Raw genomic sequence first — 18,356 nt, 5'->3', positions numbered from 1 at the left:
AAACGAAATTTTCGTCGATCTGTAATGGTATTTTATAGGGAGTGAGAGTCGAGGTGCACCCCCGAAAAAGTTTTAAAATTGATGCATCGAAAACGCAATTGTAGGTCATGTTTGGTAACGTTAGGGTGATGGGGTTAGTGACCTATTAAGATACTGACGGTTCCTCTCCCCTACCCCTCCTTCCATAATCAAACCTTATAAACACACAAATTTTACGGAGGGAAACTCCAGGGCTCAAGGTTATAGCGGTGCTCATCCACTAGCTCAAAATATTTATTGGGGAGCAGAGAAACTCACATCTTAAGTAAACAAAAGAAGAGTAACTAATATTAAGTTAAAAAATTCAGAAGAAACTTGAGTCCGATGCCTAGCTTTATATTTAGATGAACCTCGCGAATCAGAACAGGTATAAAATTAAATTTATTTATATTTTCTTTCATTATATTATTTTTCCGGGATAACTTGGGAAAGCATGGAAAAGGGAAAACGATTACAACTACTAAGTTTTGCTAGCGCAAAAGCAGAATCAAGAGAAAAAATTGAAAATCTTTTGAAGAGCCTAGTTTTCTAAAACTCATTACAAGTATTTTATTTGATAACAAATAGAAATTGGAAACGGGTAAAAATTTTGCGCTAAAAAAATTAGAAAAGGTGCAAATTTTTACGATTTTTAATTAATTTGTATGGTAATAAAAGTTCTACATCGATTAGGCCTAGCTGGTGGTGGATGGAGCCGGCGGGCAACCGGGGTAATCAGATGAATAATCATGATAGTTTCATAGGGGCCGCAAACATATTTCATTCCTAGATTTTTAAAAATATCATCGTACAAATCACAGCTATTTGGAGGAAAATGTGTGGGCCGCCGAAGCGTGTTTGAAATAGAAAATAAAAGTTAAAATGTAGTGAGCGAGAATTATTGAAATGAATAGTCACACCAGCAGTTCTAAGCAGGACTGCGGAGTCGGAAGAAAAATGACCGACTCCGCAGGGAATTTTAGAGCCTTCGACTCTGATTCCACCCAAACTGGCAGAGTTGCAGATATTAAGGGAAAATGATCGACTCCGACTGTTGAATTTTTAAACCTTCGACTCCTGACTCCGACTTCTTTGCCTCAAAATCAGTCCGACTTCAACTGCTCACCGTTGGTTCTAAGTTTTTGAATGTACTAAACGAAAGTAATGTGTGTGTATGTGTGTGTTTTGTGTAGTCCAAAAAAAAAAAAAAAAAACGAAACTTGATAATATGATCTGCACTATGCTAAACTCGGTACAAACGAAGGTGAAAAATCGCGAATCTCGTTTTTCAAATTCAATGGTTTGCCGTAGTATTCAAAAAGGGCTATTACTACTGTACACTCCCCATTATCCGCGGAATTAGTGGCCCAGGTACCGCGGATAACGAAAGTCGCGGATAATTCGAAAAAGGTTTAAAACCAGAGGTAAAGAAGACAGAAATTATCTTTTGCTTGAGAATGATTGTATTGTAAATAAAACGTGAAACGTTTAAAAGAGATGCGGCATTAAAAAATATTTGTATTTCAAGCTCTACAGAACTAGAATAAATTAAAATTTAAATCATGAGTAGAAACTTTCCGTCAACCTAAAACATTCAACAGCCCAGAAGTGAAAACAGTGACCACAACAAAAAAGACCACCCCCATCAGAGAATTCCCAGAAGACCTGCAGGCGTTTTCCTAACCTTTCTCAATCGGAACAGATGATAAGGATAATGTCATACGCTCCTTCGGGGATAAACTAGGGGTCTTCAGTAAACACATGTGTTTTACCGAAATCAGCTGAACGCTTTCCCTTGAGTCACGTGTCAAAGAGAAGTTGATGAAAATGCATAACGACTTTCACGTTTTTTGAGCAGGAGCACTTGTCATGGGAAAGGGAAAAAAAATCTGGGACGAATTGATTTCAGATCCGTGTTTTTGAAGAACCACAAGGATTAAGTTAACTATTTTTTTTTCTTTTTTTGAGACTTTCGCGGATAATCCGCTCGTGGATAATCGAGAGTTTACTGTACTTCAAACAATAAGATTTACACTTAATGTTATTTATAAAAATCAAAACATTGAAAATAACTAAAGCGTCTGGTGGACAAAAATATTGTTTCGGCTCTCCTGAAAAGAGCCAATTTTCACATTCGGTAGTTCAGCATAGTGCCGACGATATTACGCCATAAACAAACCTATTAAGTATCAAAGTAATTAACATTAATTGCACAAGTTTCTCTTGTGTAAGGTTTTTCTTTTTTTTAAATTAACTATATACCTAACTTTTTTATTTTTCAAATTTTTTGAAGCATTCATAATTCGAAAATGCATAACCATTAGTTTCAAACTTTTTATTGAACATGCCAGTTGAAATCTGTCATACTTTCAAATTTCAAGTTTTAATTCACTTTCCAGACTAAGGGGGGGGGGATGTAAATTCAAAGTCTTACCTCAAAACTTATCTACATGGACCATTTTTGCAGATCTACGGAGTCGGAGGGAAAATAGCCGACTCAAACTCAGGGCTGGATTTAACGGGGCCCAAAGCTATTTTAGGTATGGGACCCCTTTTGTAGTTTTAACAACGTTTCTCTTGGTGGTGTAAGAGAGAGAGAGGCTTTTTTTTTAATTTTTTTTTCTCCTTTACTATGTCTGTCTCTTTCATCTGATACATACAGCAATACTTTAATTTTTGTTGATCGTGTTTTAATGTGTTTTTCCTGATGTCCTGTGTTAGATTGACCTTAAGAGGGGAAATGTTATCAAGAAAGTGACACATGACTCCCCTTTAAGTGGAGTACAAAATATTCCCAATTGTAGGGGGCCTGGGGATTTCTTCCCCGGAGGAAATTTTGAAAAATAGATATAAAATTCTGCATTTTGAAGCCTTATAAGATGTAGTTGGAACTACAAAAATATCAGGACAGAAATACCCTACTAGCAAAATTTCTTGCATCAACCTTGACAGATCTTGATATTATACTGACGGCGTCAATATTGACGTGTTTCATACTGCATAAAGCTTGCATAAAGATTAAAAAGCAATATTACTATAACAACACGTATGCAACATTGCATTCATCTTAAAATATCAATATTGATATTACCTTAAAATAACAACATTGCATACATGTTGATGCCGTCAAGATGATATTGATTTCATGCTGTCGCCGTCAAGGTAATTAGTACACAATAGAGCAGGTGGACCTTCGTTGATACTTGCGCATGCGCACAGTTCTTTCTACCCAGCGTCCCTCGCATTGCTGGCACATTGATTCAGTCGGTTCAGAGGAGTTGCACGTGGCTTTGCATTTTTTAGGCTTCGTTAAGTTGGTTGCTTAGTTATTAGTGTGGAATAGTATTGTTTTAGGAATAACTTATGAATAACTGATATTTGCATTTGTTTATTAATATAGTACTAAACAAGTCATATCGCAGACGATGTGCGATCAATGTTAGAAATGGCCGAAAATAACAAAGGACATGAAGTCCAGAATTTCAAATTATCACTTCAATCTCACAAGTAAGATTAATTTTATTCAATGGTTATTATGTTATTCTTTGAGATAAATTCATATGTTTTGTCCATGGGCTATTTTCAATGCTGACATCCATTTGAAAATGTACTTTATTGTATTTATTTATTATTTTGCTACCTTTACTCTTAAATGTGCTATAAAAACTTCCGCAATTATTTCTAAATAGGCATTTTATGTCTTTATAATACAATTAGAAGCAAGAATTTAAAAAATAAGTCAAGTATTACGCAAAACGAAGAAACTTTCATTTTTTTAAATTAAATTGCGAGTACTATTAATATCTTTATATGAATTTCCGATCAGATGTCAGCTTTAAGAAAATATTCTCAGACTAGAAAACTATCTTGAAGAATAACAGAAATAATTAAAGAATGAAATTTAATTCTCGAGTTTGAAGTGAAAATAATACAAATAAATAAATGGATAAAACACCTTGCAAACGTGCTGATTTCATACTGTCATGTCAATGTATCCTGATATTTTCCTGTCATACCAATACGTATGCAATATTACAAAAGCAAGATCATCTTGCCTAGACCTTGATTTCATGCTGTCATGACAACATCTTGATATTATCCTGTCATATCAATACGTATGCAAGATTACAAAAGCAAGATCATCTTGCCTAGACCTTGATTTCATGCTGTCATGACAACATCTTGATATTATCCTGTCATATCAATACGTATGCAATGTTACAAAAGCAGCCTACCTTGATATTTTCCTGATATTATGCTGCATACACCTTGTCAGTCAATATTGTGGCAGCCTGCTGACAGCATAAAGGGAGTAACATAACAACATTGAGGCAGTATTAATGCAAGATGATTTTTCTTGCATGTCAACCTTTATGCAATACTGAGGCAAGATATTTTGCTTACTGGGTAGGCAAACAAAACATTTTTTAAGTTATAAACTCTTTCAAAAATTAAGATAATACACAGTAAAAATTGTTTTTGATTCTAAAAACCAATGACAGCAGTCGACAGAGAGATACAGCGCGGGAAACGAAAAGACAACTCATTGCTTCTTGCTCACATTGGCTTTCGATACAATTAGTTTTTAATCACCCCTTCAACTCACCGACAAACAATTCAACTCCGACTCCTTTACCTTAAAATCAGTTCGACTCCAACTCTCACTCCGGCCCCGCAATCACTGGCAGTGTTACAGGCATTGAGGGAAAATGACTCCGACTCTTGGAATTTTTAACCTACAAATGCCGACTCAGACTCTTTGTCTCCAAAATCTGTCCGACTCTGACTGCGCAGCACTGCTTTTTTACACTATTTTAGTACTTGGAAAAAAAAAAAGCGTAATAAAAAAATAGAATATAGCTTGCAAAAAAAAAAAAACTTAAACAAGATTGAGTCTGGTATCAGTCTGTAAGATGGTTTGATCGATCTCGAAGAAGGAATGTTGACTTTTGAATTGGACTTGGTCCGATCAAATGATTACAGCGGTCTGGGCTAAGCGCAGCTTTTACTTTAAAGTTAGAAACATGAGTTTCGACTACATGATAACATCTGAAGAAAATAAATTTGGAAGCAAAATGTATGTTTTCAATTGCTTTTAACACATGATTTATTTATTTATTTAATTTTGCCTTTTCCAAAAGGTTCGCCCCTCCCCCTCCCCCAGACATTTTTCTCAAAAAGAACCCAAACCCGATGTTACCAACTCGACGCCCGATGCCACCAACCCGACGTTTAATAATCCAATGATTGTTTGGTGTGTTGATTCGCCAAGCCCAATGTTTAGTAAATCATTCTCATTTCTTCCTCTTTCCCAACAAAACTATTATGCAGTCTACAAACAAGATCAATATAAGTTTTTGAGAAAAATGTATTTAAAATGTTAAACATCTATTTGCTTTTATTATATTAGTCCAAAGAATTTTTTTCCTGCATTTAGCATTTGCCGACAAGACATCATTACACTAAAAAATTAAAACATTAAATCTACTTTAGTACACTTCCTTGTATGAAGTAAAAGGATAGTTTACTCATCGATATGTTTTGTTGCAGAATAATCCAACAATAATCAGAAAAGTTGTAAATAACTATAGTAATAACTTACTTGTAACTTCTGAGTGAAAATAAAGTACTTTAAAACGCACCAATGAGTGCGTCTGCGTCTGCACACTTGACATGCTGATGAAGAGCTGTTTAGCGAATGTAATAGAAAAGCAAAAATCTCCGAAGCATGTTTTTTCTCCCATGACACCCCCCCCCCTTCTCCTCTCGTCTCGGCTATTGTCATTCGGTACGTATTTGTCTCGTAACCCGATGACGACGCCTTAGGTCTGACCGGTAATCACCGCTACATTCTGCAGGGACGGGGAGGGTACTCTTTTAGTCTAAGTGGACACCCTGAGGTCAAAACCAGCTCATCGACACCCTGCATCGACAAACAGAAATGTCAAGGATCAAAACACACCATTTCCCCCGAAGCAATAGCTATATTTTGTCACCATCTGGACGACGTTATACGGACTCGGGCTAACCTTGCCTCAAAGGGGATTTATTTTTTTTTTCCTTTATATATATATATATATATATAAGATACTTCTACTTTTTTCTACTAATTTTTTTTTCGAGTTCATATATGAGAAAATTTTTATCATTTACGATAAACGCCAAAGCAAACATATTCCCCGACGAAATACTAAATTTTCCCCGACGGGGGGGGGGGGGGGCAAGACGTTTCCGACAGGGGGGAAATTGCCCCCCCCCCCTGCCTCTCCCTTGGAGCCACGTCTGCTCTTTAAAGACACTAATTGAGACTGTCTTTGGTAGTAATGCTTGACAATGAATTCAGGGCCCTCCATCGCAAAAATTTCGAAAAAGAAATCCGAAAAATGTCATCAAGCAATTTTTGATGACATTAGGAAAAGCTGTCGTCTGAAAACATATTTTGGATTTTAGAACCTACATTTTTAGGCTATGTTTGATTAAGTTAAGGTGGAAGGGGTGAATCAGAGACTTAATTGGGTCCTTAAGATCGGTGGTTCAACCAGCAAAATTTTCTGAAATTCAAGTCCTAAAAACGCAATTTTAAGCCTTCTTTAGTCTCGTCAAGGAGGTGATGGCATCATTTTGGATCTTCTTTTTGGAGCACATTTAAATTTGCTTCCCGGTGAAAGAGTCCTCCTACCTGATCAGAAACCGGACAGTTCATTCGGGATTTTAATTAGAAAAAATTGCCGTAAAGGGGGAAAAATTACAAAATTTTAGTTCGTCATTCAAAAATGTTCGACTCCCAAGGGAGTTGCAATTATCCACTTTCTCTCCACGCGTCCACGATTGTTGAACACAGAATTTGTTGTTGAAATGATTACGAAACTATCTAACCAGTATAGCTTCTTTTTTTTTTATAAATAAAATATGTCTTCATTGTTTAGGTCTATAAAAGTTGGGGGGAGGAGGTGGGGTAAACATTAGTGGCCGCCCTCGGTGCTCCTTTTAGAAGGCACCCTTTCATGCTTCAGGTCGGGGGCCATTTCCCTCATTTCTCCTCCCCTGTATCCATGCCTGATTAACGGTTCTGTCACAAATTTTGCAACCAAATGAAGCATGTGTGTAAAGAGTAGATATTAATGAACAATGGACCAACAAAATGTTCCTTAATATTCTATTTTTCTTGAACTATGCAATGCTGTCGGGAAATCGACAGTTACGTACTTTGATAGTTGAACATTTAAAATTCAGCATATTTATTCGACTTATTATTAGTTATCTTGTGAGAAATTCTTGATGAATTGTGCTTGATTATAAGAACAATATGATGCAACCCACGGCCGTCCCTTGCGTTGGCCGCCCTTGTGCGGTGCACACCCTGCACACCTGCTAGGATCGGCCCTGAATATAGGTCGATATAGGTAGATAGTCAATAAGAGATAAGCCCGTATTTACAGATCTTCAAGGGGCGATCAATGCCCCCCCTCCCCCCTCCGACTTTGAAAAAATAAAGCATTCACAAAAAAGCGGACGTGCTTTTTGTTATCTTCCGACAAAATGGGCCCCATGTGGAGAATACACCTCCCCCTTCCCTCCTTTGGGGTTGGTTGCATAGAAAGACGAACCAGCTGTTCGCCGCAAGTGGTTATCTTTTTATGTGTTTTGACAAATAATTTTAAATTCCGAAGAGACTTTAATAGGTTTAAAAAAAAAAGGTGTGTACGCATTTTAGTTGAAGACAAATGATCATTTCACATCGGAAGGGGGGGGGGATTTTTTATTCAATGGACTTCCTTTAAATTCTTAGCAGGAGCAACGCAGTGCGGGTACTGCTAGTTAATTAATAAGTAAGCACTGATACGTGAAATACACCGCCAGCTCAGTCAATTCCAGCCGAGGACTGCAGTTTCGTGCTTATTAGCACTCAACTGAGCTGGAGGTGGAAAAGGTTTTCCACCTCCAGCTCAGTCACACCTATGCCGGGCTGATGAGTGCTAATAAGCACGAAGCTGCAGTCCTCGGCTGGAATTGACTGAGCTGGCGGTGTATTTCATGTATTTCTGCCTTAGCCTTGTCTGTAGGGCGGTAACTTACTGAATGTACCTGCCTTGCCTTCAATATTCGAGTTGAATCGAACCACTGTTTCGGTCACTCGTCTGGTCAGTGCTTATCATGTATTACATTGTCAAAAAAAATCCTTCTTTATACGCTACATTTTCCCTCATTTTCCGACGAGTAATATCCGTTTAGTTAAAAATCAAGCAAAAATCTGCAGGTAAGAGTGAATTACAAACAGGGCTGAATTTGCCTATAACATAAACAAGTTATTGCTTAGGGCCCCTGTTTTGAAGTGGGTCTCCCTAAATCCAAAAAAAAAAAAAAAAAATGATTCGTTCCTTAAAAAATCGAAATTGCTTGAAAAAACAAATTTCATTTTTAAGTGCTTGAAAACCTTGAATATTTGGAAACGTGTAGCTACAAACCTTAAATTTTAAAATTTCTAACAAATGGTAGAGGGAGAGGAGTGCCAAAATATGTCAAATTCAGCTCCTTGCCACATCCTGTATAAAAAAATGTAAAAATCATGGTTCTCACGTTTGTAAAATATTATTTGAAATAAGCTTTTGTGACTCACATGTTTCATATATTGCTATTTATTCAATCCCGAATGCAGTACTTTGGAAATTCTTTTGTATCGATTGCTTTTATCTTACTTCTTCTGCATATTGTCTATCTGTTTAGCACGGAAAAAATACACACTACTTTTATTCCTTTTCGTTTTCTGCCCCACTTGCAACTGAAGAAAAGTTGTTATCATGAGAAATCTTTGGTTTCTTTTTTCTTTTAAATTTAAAATAGCTATTTCTTACGAAGTTAGAACAGGACAGTAAAAATTTACAATCAATTACTAAAATATCAGAGACTGGAAGGTACAAATGAAGTGCGTTAAATAATTTTATTTATTCTAGAGTCCTTGAAAATAATTAGATAGGTCTTTGAAAATCCTAAGCAAAGTGGGCTCCAATTACTTCTACACCATATTGTTAGTCTGATTAGCCAGGAAAAAAAATGATACACTACCTCCATTCCTTTTGGTTTTCTGCACTACTTATAATTAAAAAAAGGTTTTTGTAATGAGAAATTTATAGTTTATTTTTTCTTTCAAACTTAAAATGGCTGTTTCTTACAAAGTTTAAACAATACTGTACACCTGTATAATCTAGTTATCAATTTCTAAGTCTATCCAATTAACCTTTATAAGGCTTCAAAATGCAGAATTTTATATCCATTTTACAAACTTTCCTCCGGGGAAGAAACTCCCGGCCCCCTAAAATTGGTGATATTCTATTTCCCACTTAAAAGGCAGCCCTGCATCACTCTCTTGATACCAGCTCCCTCTCCTAAGGTCAATTCAAAAAGGACAGCATGAAAACACACATTAATGAAAACCACACACAAAAAAGTAAAGCATGGACTTATGCATCACAGGATACGGACAAAAACATGGGAGTGAGGGGTGGGGCAATAAAAATGTTGCTCAAAAAAAAAAAAAAAAAAAAAAAACCCTGCCCCCCAGGAACTCAGTCTTAAGTCCGCCTATGCATATTGAACTAATGGCTGGATTCAAGTGAAACACTACCCAATCGCAATCGACGGGATTTGCAATCGCTGTTGGCAGTCGAATTCAAGTGAAACAATTTGGACAATCGCAAGTGAGAAGTCGGGGGTAGGAGCTACTGGTCGATGATAATCGCATGTACTTGGAGCGATTAACTGATGTCAACCAATGAGAGAATTAGGTTTGAGCTCCCTGGGTTTGAGATGGTTAAAATCGTGATGCAATATTTGTTTTGATGTTGAATTCATGTTCGCTCGCGTAATGGATATATTCCGTGCTAATTTTTTTTTTCAACTTTCAGTTCTACAGTTGGAAAAGAAAGCAAACTGGATAAAAAATGTTGCCGTTTAAGAAATGCTCTATATGTTCCACATGCACATTGTATTTGTTTTGAATAACACGCATGATGTTTAAAGGAAAATTACGATTTGATAATCATCCGATGAGAATGAATCTAATGAGGATCAAAGATTTTCAAATAATTTTCTCACAACGACAATTGAATAATACTTAGAGAATTTTGAATTTAAACTGCCTATTGTAATATCTGTTTGATTTGAACATGTTTTTTTTCCCCCTACGTTGAATACATTTGCACAAGTAATAAGTAAAAATATGTTTACTTATGAAGCAAAATGAGAGTTTTTGTTAATAGTTTGGGTTATGTACAAGTTTAAATTCAAAAGTTGGAGACAATTTCTAGAATAGTTACAAATAATCACATTGATAAGATGCACCTAGTTTCGAAATGCTGATACACATTGTGCAGAGATAAGTTCTTTTTACTTCAACTAAACACATTTTTACTGTATTTTACTTATTTTAGTTCATCTAGATCATAATAGGTCTCTTTGATTTCGTTTAAACAGGTGTGATTGCAGTATATCTTATTTGTTATTAAGGGAAGTCAGTTGTTTTTTCATCAGTAAAATGTAAACTAATTTCTTGTTACCCTGAAATAAGTGTAGCTTCAAAAAAGAAATTTTATTCAAATACAAAATTATAAAACTAATTACACCTACATGTACTGTAATACGAACAATGAAAGAACACAGTATGACAAGGGCCGGGCCCGAATCTATCAATTTTGAGGCCCCCTGTCAAAAATCAACACGGCGGCTAACTGCCTACTAAATTTCTATGTAACTAAGGGCCGGGGGGCACTTTCAGTGGCATGCCCCCCTCCCCACACACACTGCAGGGTCTGCGAGTATGTAGATCCGGGCCTGACCAAGGCCGCACAGAGGGTAGGAAAGCAGGGGCAGGGCCGTCCAAAGAGACTGACCATGTTATCTTTCCTTTTATTAAAAAAGATAGGAATGTGTTAGTATTTTAAATTAAATCTGTACTAATAATAAAGCTGAAAGTCTCTTTGTCTGGATCTCTGTGACTCGCATAGCACCTAGACCATTTGGCCAATTTTCATGAAATTTAGCAAAGTTTGTGAGCATGAGGGTGTGCACCTCGAAGCGATTTTTAAAAAATTCAATTTTGTTCTTTTTCTATTCCAATTTTCAGAAAATTTCTCCGAACAAATTATCACAATGTGGAATAGTAAATTACGAAATCATCATAACGCGGAACTGTAACATGGGCAAGCGAATTGGCGAGAAATTCACCATACATTATTTAAATGTAAAGGCGAACCAAATGACCTTTTAATTTTCTACTATGGGCAAAGCCGTGTGGGTAGCACTAGTACTGAATAAAAGTAAAAAGAATACATTTTAATGCAGCTAAAGCTCAGTTTAGAGCTCGCTGTCATGTCTTCACTCCCGCCCTGCGGGGGATGCCCTGCTCATCCTTCTCTTTGGACAGCCATGTGCCAGGCAAAAACTTTGAAGCTGGCTCACAAGGGGCCTGCTAGCCCTGGAAATGGACACAAAGGGTTTTTTTTTTTTGGGGCATTGTAGCATAACGAGAAATTTTTTATATGGAGGTGAAGGTTTACTTATAACCGGGGTTGCAGTGTCAGGCGAATTTTAGGTTAGGAGATACAAGTTGGAAGCTTTGAAATTCTAGGAATTTGGAATCTTTTTCCCTCTAGACTATAGCTGTTTCAGGGATACGGAGTAATAGTGGGAATTGGTTTGCTTTTGGGGTAAAAAGCAGGGCTGCTGAGAGCCAAGGCGAACCTGTTGTTAGTTTGGTCCCCAGCCCCCACTCTCCTCATAAAACTCTGAGCTGTGACCCCTAGTTTTCGACTAGGCTGCAATGGTCTCTCGTTGGCCCTGCGTAAACAAGTCTGAGATTTAAAAATTCAAATGCATTGCTGTAATACAATTTTCCCATCACTGCCGCACATAAAGGCATACATTGGCCTTAAACCAGCCATGTACTTCATGTAGTATTACAGAGCTACATGCTGTATAACCCACCACAAGTCGAACCGCACCATGCTGCGGACACTCACTGGTGAGATAAATTTACTTTGTCTACCAGTTTGTTGGCGTTCTCAGCTCCAATGAGTGGATATCTGCCTCCAGCTCGGTTGTTCACACTATTCCAGACTGATGAGTTCTAATAAGAACCAAACTGCAGTCTTTGGATGTGATAAACAGACTGTCTGGTACAATTGCAGGTTATTCTCTCGTACATCAAGTGCCGGATATAGGGCGAAGGAAGCATATTGTAATATAACTAGATGCAAAACTCAGCTGCAGCCACCGACTGTGCAAATTTTGAAGTAAATGGGCAAAAACATAGCCATCGAGGATACAATGCTGTTTCCATCCTATCAGAGGCTACGGCAGAAGTTGTTTCTGCACATCTTGTCAGGGGCGGATCTAGACTATGGATTTGGGAGGGGAACTTTTCTAGCAAGTATGTTTATGGGGGTGGGGGAGTTATATGAAATTACTCATTAAAAAATAACCATAAATATTGAGTTTTACAACGTATCTACTGCTTCTTAATGCCTCTTATGAAAAAAATGTATTCATTACAAATTCTAAAAGTACAATTCTTAAATAATTAGTTTAAAAAGTTTGTTCATTTTTCTATTTGTATGTGCTTAAAGGAAATAATATTTGCACCAGTGGTTCAACCACAAAAGTTTTATAGAGGGTGCACTTTTAAAATTTTCACCATCTGATAGGGCGGTTGTTGAAAAAAATGTTGAAATTTTAGTCTTAAGGACGCAGTTTTAGACGGCCTCTGGTCTGGTGATGTTACGAAAAAGAAAGGTTTGGGGGCCGCCTGCGGAAATTAAAGTTTTAAAAACGCAATTATAGGCGATATTTATTGATGGTAGGGTCAGAGATGGGATTTTTTTGGGGGGCTGCCTCCGTTTTTTTTGTAAAATAGATTTAAATCGAAAATCCCTCCGCTAAATTTTCTGAAATTGAATTTCCAAAAACGCAGTTACAGACTAACTTTGACAATACTTCGGTTCTGGGGCTTTTCCCAAAAAATGTTTCGAAATTGAAGTCCTAGAAAACGAAGTTTTTAAGCGATATTCGGTGATAAAGGATTTAAACGCTTTCCCCATTAAATTTTTCAAAACCTTAATTTTTTAGTGTTCAGATTTTCTACAGGAGCATTCGGACCTTTGTCCGTAAATTTTTCGTTATCGACATCTTAAAAAAATGACTGTAGACCATATTTGGTAACGTCAGGGGTTTGGCAATTTTTCAAAATTGAAGCTCCAAAAAAGCAATTTTAAACGATTCTCGATGTTATTAGAATGCGAGGTGTTAGGTAGTTCTCCCCTTTAAAATTTTCAAAATTGAAGTCCTGAAAACAAGATTTGAGACGCGCTTTAAAGGTATTGGCAGAGGAAGCGGACTTCCGACATTAGAAGACTTTCTTATTTTTAGACCGACTAAAAAAGGCGACTGTTTCCAAGGTACGTTCTATTGTTCTCTTTAATTATAGGAAATGTTTTACAAAAACATTCTACTCGGCCGTCTGGGGGATCACGGATCCTGTCGCCCTGTGTCCCCCCCTCCCTCCAGCCTCCACCTCTAATAGCGCCACTGAATTGCAGTAGCTTTAAATATAATGATCAATCCTTCACCAAATAAATGCAAAAAAACAGTTTAAACAGGTTTGTCTTTATTTATTTATTTATTTTTATGCAGGGAAGAGGGAAACATTCCCAGTTCTCCTCTTTAGATCTGCTTTTGCAATTCTCTCCTATCTTTTTCTTGCGCCTTTCTTCAAGCTAAAGTTCTATATAACTGGAAAACTGCGCTGTAATACGTTGTGAAAATTTTTAAGTACACATGAGAATTTAGAGGAAGGGGAACGTTCCCCCAGTTCCCTTCCAGGGATCCGCCTCTGCTATTGTTTGATCAAATTTTCTGGAGCTTTTCCTCGAGTTTAAGTTCTATAAAACAGAAGATATTTTCTACACTCTATTGTGAAAATTTTTAGGTATATATGGGGGTTTTGAGGAGAGGAGAAGGTTCCCCCAGTTCCCTCCATGGATCCGTTTCTGTTGTAGCCTAATTGCTTTTCCTGGTGCCTTAGTTCACGTTCTAAAGTGTGTGTGTGGGGGGGGGGGGACATTCCAGCAGTTCCTCTTTTTAGATCCGCTTTTGAAATTCTCTCCTTACTTTTTCTGGCGCCTTTCTTATAGTTCAAATTTTGAAAAACAGAATTATTTTCCCGTACGTACTCTCTTTTGAAAATTTTTAGGTACACTTGGGATTTTGGAGGGGGAACGTTCCAGCAGTTCCCCTCCCGTGGATCCGCGCCTGCATCTTGTTCGAGCACTTGTCTATTTACTAAAAGGTCTAAATTACCTATGGAACCATTTCTTGTAGTGTATCTGGTTAATACAGTCGAATTTGCTTATAACGAGCCCTGTTTTAACGAGAACTTGGATTTAGCGAGGGAATCAAAAAGCTTTGGCTGGTACAATGTTAAGCCTATAAGAGCGTAACTCACCTTATCGAGCAAACCCCGCTTCAAGCGAGCAATATTTTTGTCAGTCATAAAATTTCTGTCAATTTCCACTGCAGAAAACATTATTCTAATTCTCGAAAAATTTCATTAACATTTTAAATTAAAAAAAAAAAAGACATAAATCCTGAGAAAAAGTGACACAGCCTTTTTTTAAAAAATTTGTGGAGTTTAGGAGGATTTAGAAATTATATTTGTTGAAGCGAATGTTAAATCATTTCCGACATATACTTCCAAGGATATTGTAGCTCTAAGCCTTAAGCCTTGGACATACTGTCAGACCGGCTTAATCGAATATCGTCGGTTCCAAGAAACATTATTTGATTAAGCGGGGAAATTTTATTTATCTTTTTAAATTTACAACTTGTCTTAAAACATAATAATAAAAAACAAGTTTTTAAGGGAAATAATTAATGTTATTTCTTAAGTTTTATAAATAAGCTAAATAAACAACAAAATAATTTCTTATATAAACAAGTATATTACAAGCACGTATGAAAATTATGAGAAGTAGCTTACAACTTCAGTAATGAAATCTTGATTTTTGGCACTTTTTTTTTTCAGAACAACATTGTTTTTTGAAAAATTCTATAATAGGCGATTGCTCGCTCAAGATCTTTTGGGAACACTTTCTGACACCCTTTTCTCCCTCCTTATCTACCGTATCTTACATTAAATATTTGTCAATTTATCATCGTCTAAATAGTGTACAATATTTATTTGTGTTATTTAATCAGGTTATCGACTGCGCTATTTTTTTAAATGTAAAGATAGTTGGCAATAAATATTACTTTATAGTTTAACTCGATGCTTGCTTGCAACCGGCTCAACCAGTTAACCGATCACGTGCTTTAATCAACCAATCAACAGCTTAAAATGGTAACCGAAAGATGATAGAACGTTACGGTTAGTAACCCGTTACTCACCGGTCGACCGGTGAGGTTCGTCGAATGCAAACAATAAGTTTTCTTACTTAATTTCTTTCTAATGAATTCAAAATGTTTCTCATCAAAATGGTTTGTGAAAGCTGATTAATATTTTTCGATTATCCGGGGAAAATATTCGATTAAGCGGGGATCTTTAGTATTGCATCTATGGGGAAATATTCGGTTTCAGGAGGTTTTATTCGTATAAACGGGTTATTCGTTTATCCGTTACCCGATTAAGCGGAGCTTACAGTATTCAATAGTTTCTAAAGTGCAGAAAAAATTCCAACTATTTTAAGCCGCAGATGCCATTGGCGATGTTCTTCATATCACGAAATCCTTGAAAAAATAACAAGAAAGAGAGAAATAAGACAGTTCAAAAAAAATAGCTAACTTTGGTGTTATATTGAAATATAAAAATAACTCAGTATGTATAAATTTTCATGATTTTTTCCACAAACCTTTTTTTTTACGAGCACTCTGGTATATATAACAAGCAAATGCTGCAGTCTCTTTGCGCTATTTTTAGTGAGTTGGACTGTACTACATATATGGGAGCAAGCCCTTGCTACGGGCGGCAACTTCTGAAAGGCGGCAAAATTCACCATAATTATTTTCTTCAAATTTGTTCAAACTTGATGTAAAACCTTGAAGGTAGACGGGTAAGGACTAGTGATGGGCATAATCGAATCACTCGAGAACTTTTATTGTCACGAATTCTTGGTTATTGATTGACTCAGGTGGAGTTCTCGATTTCAAAAGATCTGGATTATCAATCGCTCAAGTTCTCGATTTGGAAAGATATTGATTATCAAAAGGTCTCGATAATGCCCATCACTAGTAAGGGCATCAGTTTCAACATTTGCCACAGACATATAAAAATAACAGAAAAATTAAACATCTGGCACTGCTCGCTTTTCACTATCACCCCCTCGCAAACCAGTATTAAACGACTGAATTCGAAATTTGCCCCCCTTGTCTGACTACGTTTTGCATATGCACCTTTGTGAAGTACTGCCATTATTTTTTTCCTCATTGGAAAAAAAAAACAACGGGATTTGAATCGTCATTTATTTTTTCATTTATTTACAGCGAAATGTTTCTGCCAATTACTTTTTTTTAAATCATGGATATGCAGTACATATATGTTACTGCAAAACCCCCAAAATTAAAGAATGTCGACTTTTACTGACGATTCACCAGAAATATTAAGTATATCACCGATGCCTTTGGTATGTGTATGTTGATATGCTCCGACTAGTGTCGACATTTACCAGATTTCAGACTTTCACAATTTACCTTTTAATGGGAGTACAATGCATGTCATAGTAGGAAATTATGCCGGGGCCATGTAGCTAAGTTTGATGCATTTTGTTATTGTACCATAATGCGCAAGTAAATGCAATTTTAGCAAATAATTGAAAAATACTAGCCTAGAATTGAGATTTTATATTAGTAAGATAGTGAACGTTAAACAAATTTACTCACTTTCAACAATCCCTTTTCTTTTTCTTTCTCAACTAGTATAGTACTAACTAGTAAAATTACAACAATGAAGAGAATTTAATTATAATTTCTCATCACAGTCGTAATTCAACTTGTATTGTTGTTCAGCCGGAAAAAAAATTCCGTTGATTTCTTCAAAACTACGAAGTAGTATAATGACTATGCAGAATATTATGCCATCAAGTATTAAGTCATAATTAAAATAAGTACTGCCTTTGTGGATGAAAACAATGTTAAATTGAAGAAGTATCGCATATTTTAAGTAAATAAAACATATTTTACTTCCAATGTAAAATGAAGGCTACTGCAAAAATGCTATGGTAAACAAAAAACGAGTCTTGCATTGAGTTGCCAATTTAGAATTGAAAATTTTCAACAATAACATTCCATTAATTCTAAAATCAACTTTGCATTCAAAACAGACGCCATTGATGTTTTTCTGCACTTGCGAGAGATTTTCCAGACTTACAAGAGCTCGAGAGCAATTGCAAATTTTGCGAGGGAATCGGGACTGAAGACAATCGCAATGTTACACTTGAATTCAAATTGGGGAAATAGCGATCGCAGCGGTGCATTGCGATCGGCCGTGTTTCACTTGAATCCCTGTGTTAAGAGCCATTATTTTGAAATTCAGACACGGTGTGGCAGTGACCATTTTTGATTCTTCTAATTTTTTTATATGTCAAAGTAGGTCATGAGAAGTGAACATTCTGAAATTTTTAGCCTTCCAAAAAAATTTTTTCGCTCGTTAAAAATTTCCAAAGTTTGAGGTTTTGCAGCGCTTTTTTAGAAAAATTCTAAAAGTCACATTTCAGTGCGCTTTAGCTCTTTACAGAAACACCATCCCACGGTTATGTTTATATTTATTGGTTGTATTGTATCTAGTGATGATGACTTCATAGTTATTTTGGTTGGGGGTTGTAGCTTTCTTCAGATAAGGGGTCGCAAAGTATGGATTTTATCCGTTTTCGCGCAAGTTTAACCTGTGTTATTTCCCCCCGAAAAGCCGCCCCCCCCCCCGAAAAAAATTTAACATATACTGAAAGTTTATAGTATGAAGAGCGTAAATAGCACAAAACTTGTTTGAGGTTTAATTTTTTTTAGGAGAAAAATGCCTTGATATTTTTCAAATTTTCAAAAATTGTACTTTTTTGATCCCAATTAACTCAAAACAGCATCACTAGGAAAAAAAACCTTTTATATATTATGGTACCTGGCTATGTGTAAAACATCATGAAAAAGAAAATAGCATGGGACCTCTTCTTGTTTTCTAGAAAATAATTTTTTTGTAAATAATTTTATGCGTTTTCTCGTGCGTAAAACGTGTGTCTAGTATGCAGATTAGATCTGCTAAAACTTAAAGGATGTAGTAAGAATGTATATATGTGTGTATAGAG

General features: G+C 36.3%; 1 protein-coding gene across 1 annotated transcript in view; it reads left to right on the top strand.

Moving 5' to 3' along the window:
• The window catches only part of LOC129218732 (uncharacterized protein K02A2.6-like), an 83,281-nt gene that overhangs the window by 64,233 nt on the left and 692 nt on the right, over positions 1-18,356 (top strand). The gene's annotated exons all lie outside the window — the stretch shown is intronic.

The sequence above is a fragment of the Uloborus diversus genome, chromosome 3 (genome assembly GCF_026930045.1).
Source record: "Uloborus diversus isolate 005 chromosome 3, Udiv.v.3.1, whole genome shotgun sequence".
Lineage (NCBI taxonomy): Eukaryota > Metazoa > Arthropoda > Arachnida > Araneae > Uloboridae > Uloborus > Uloborus diversus.
This window is presented reverse-complemented; position numbering and strand designations above follow the sequence as displayed.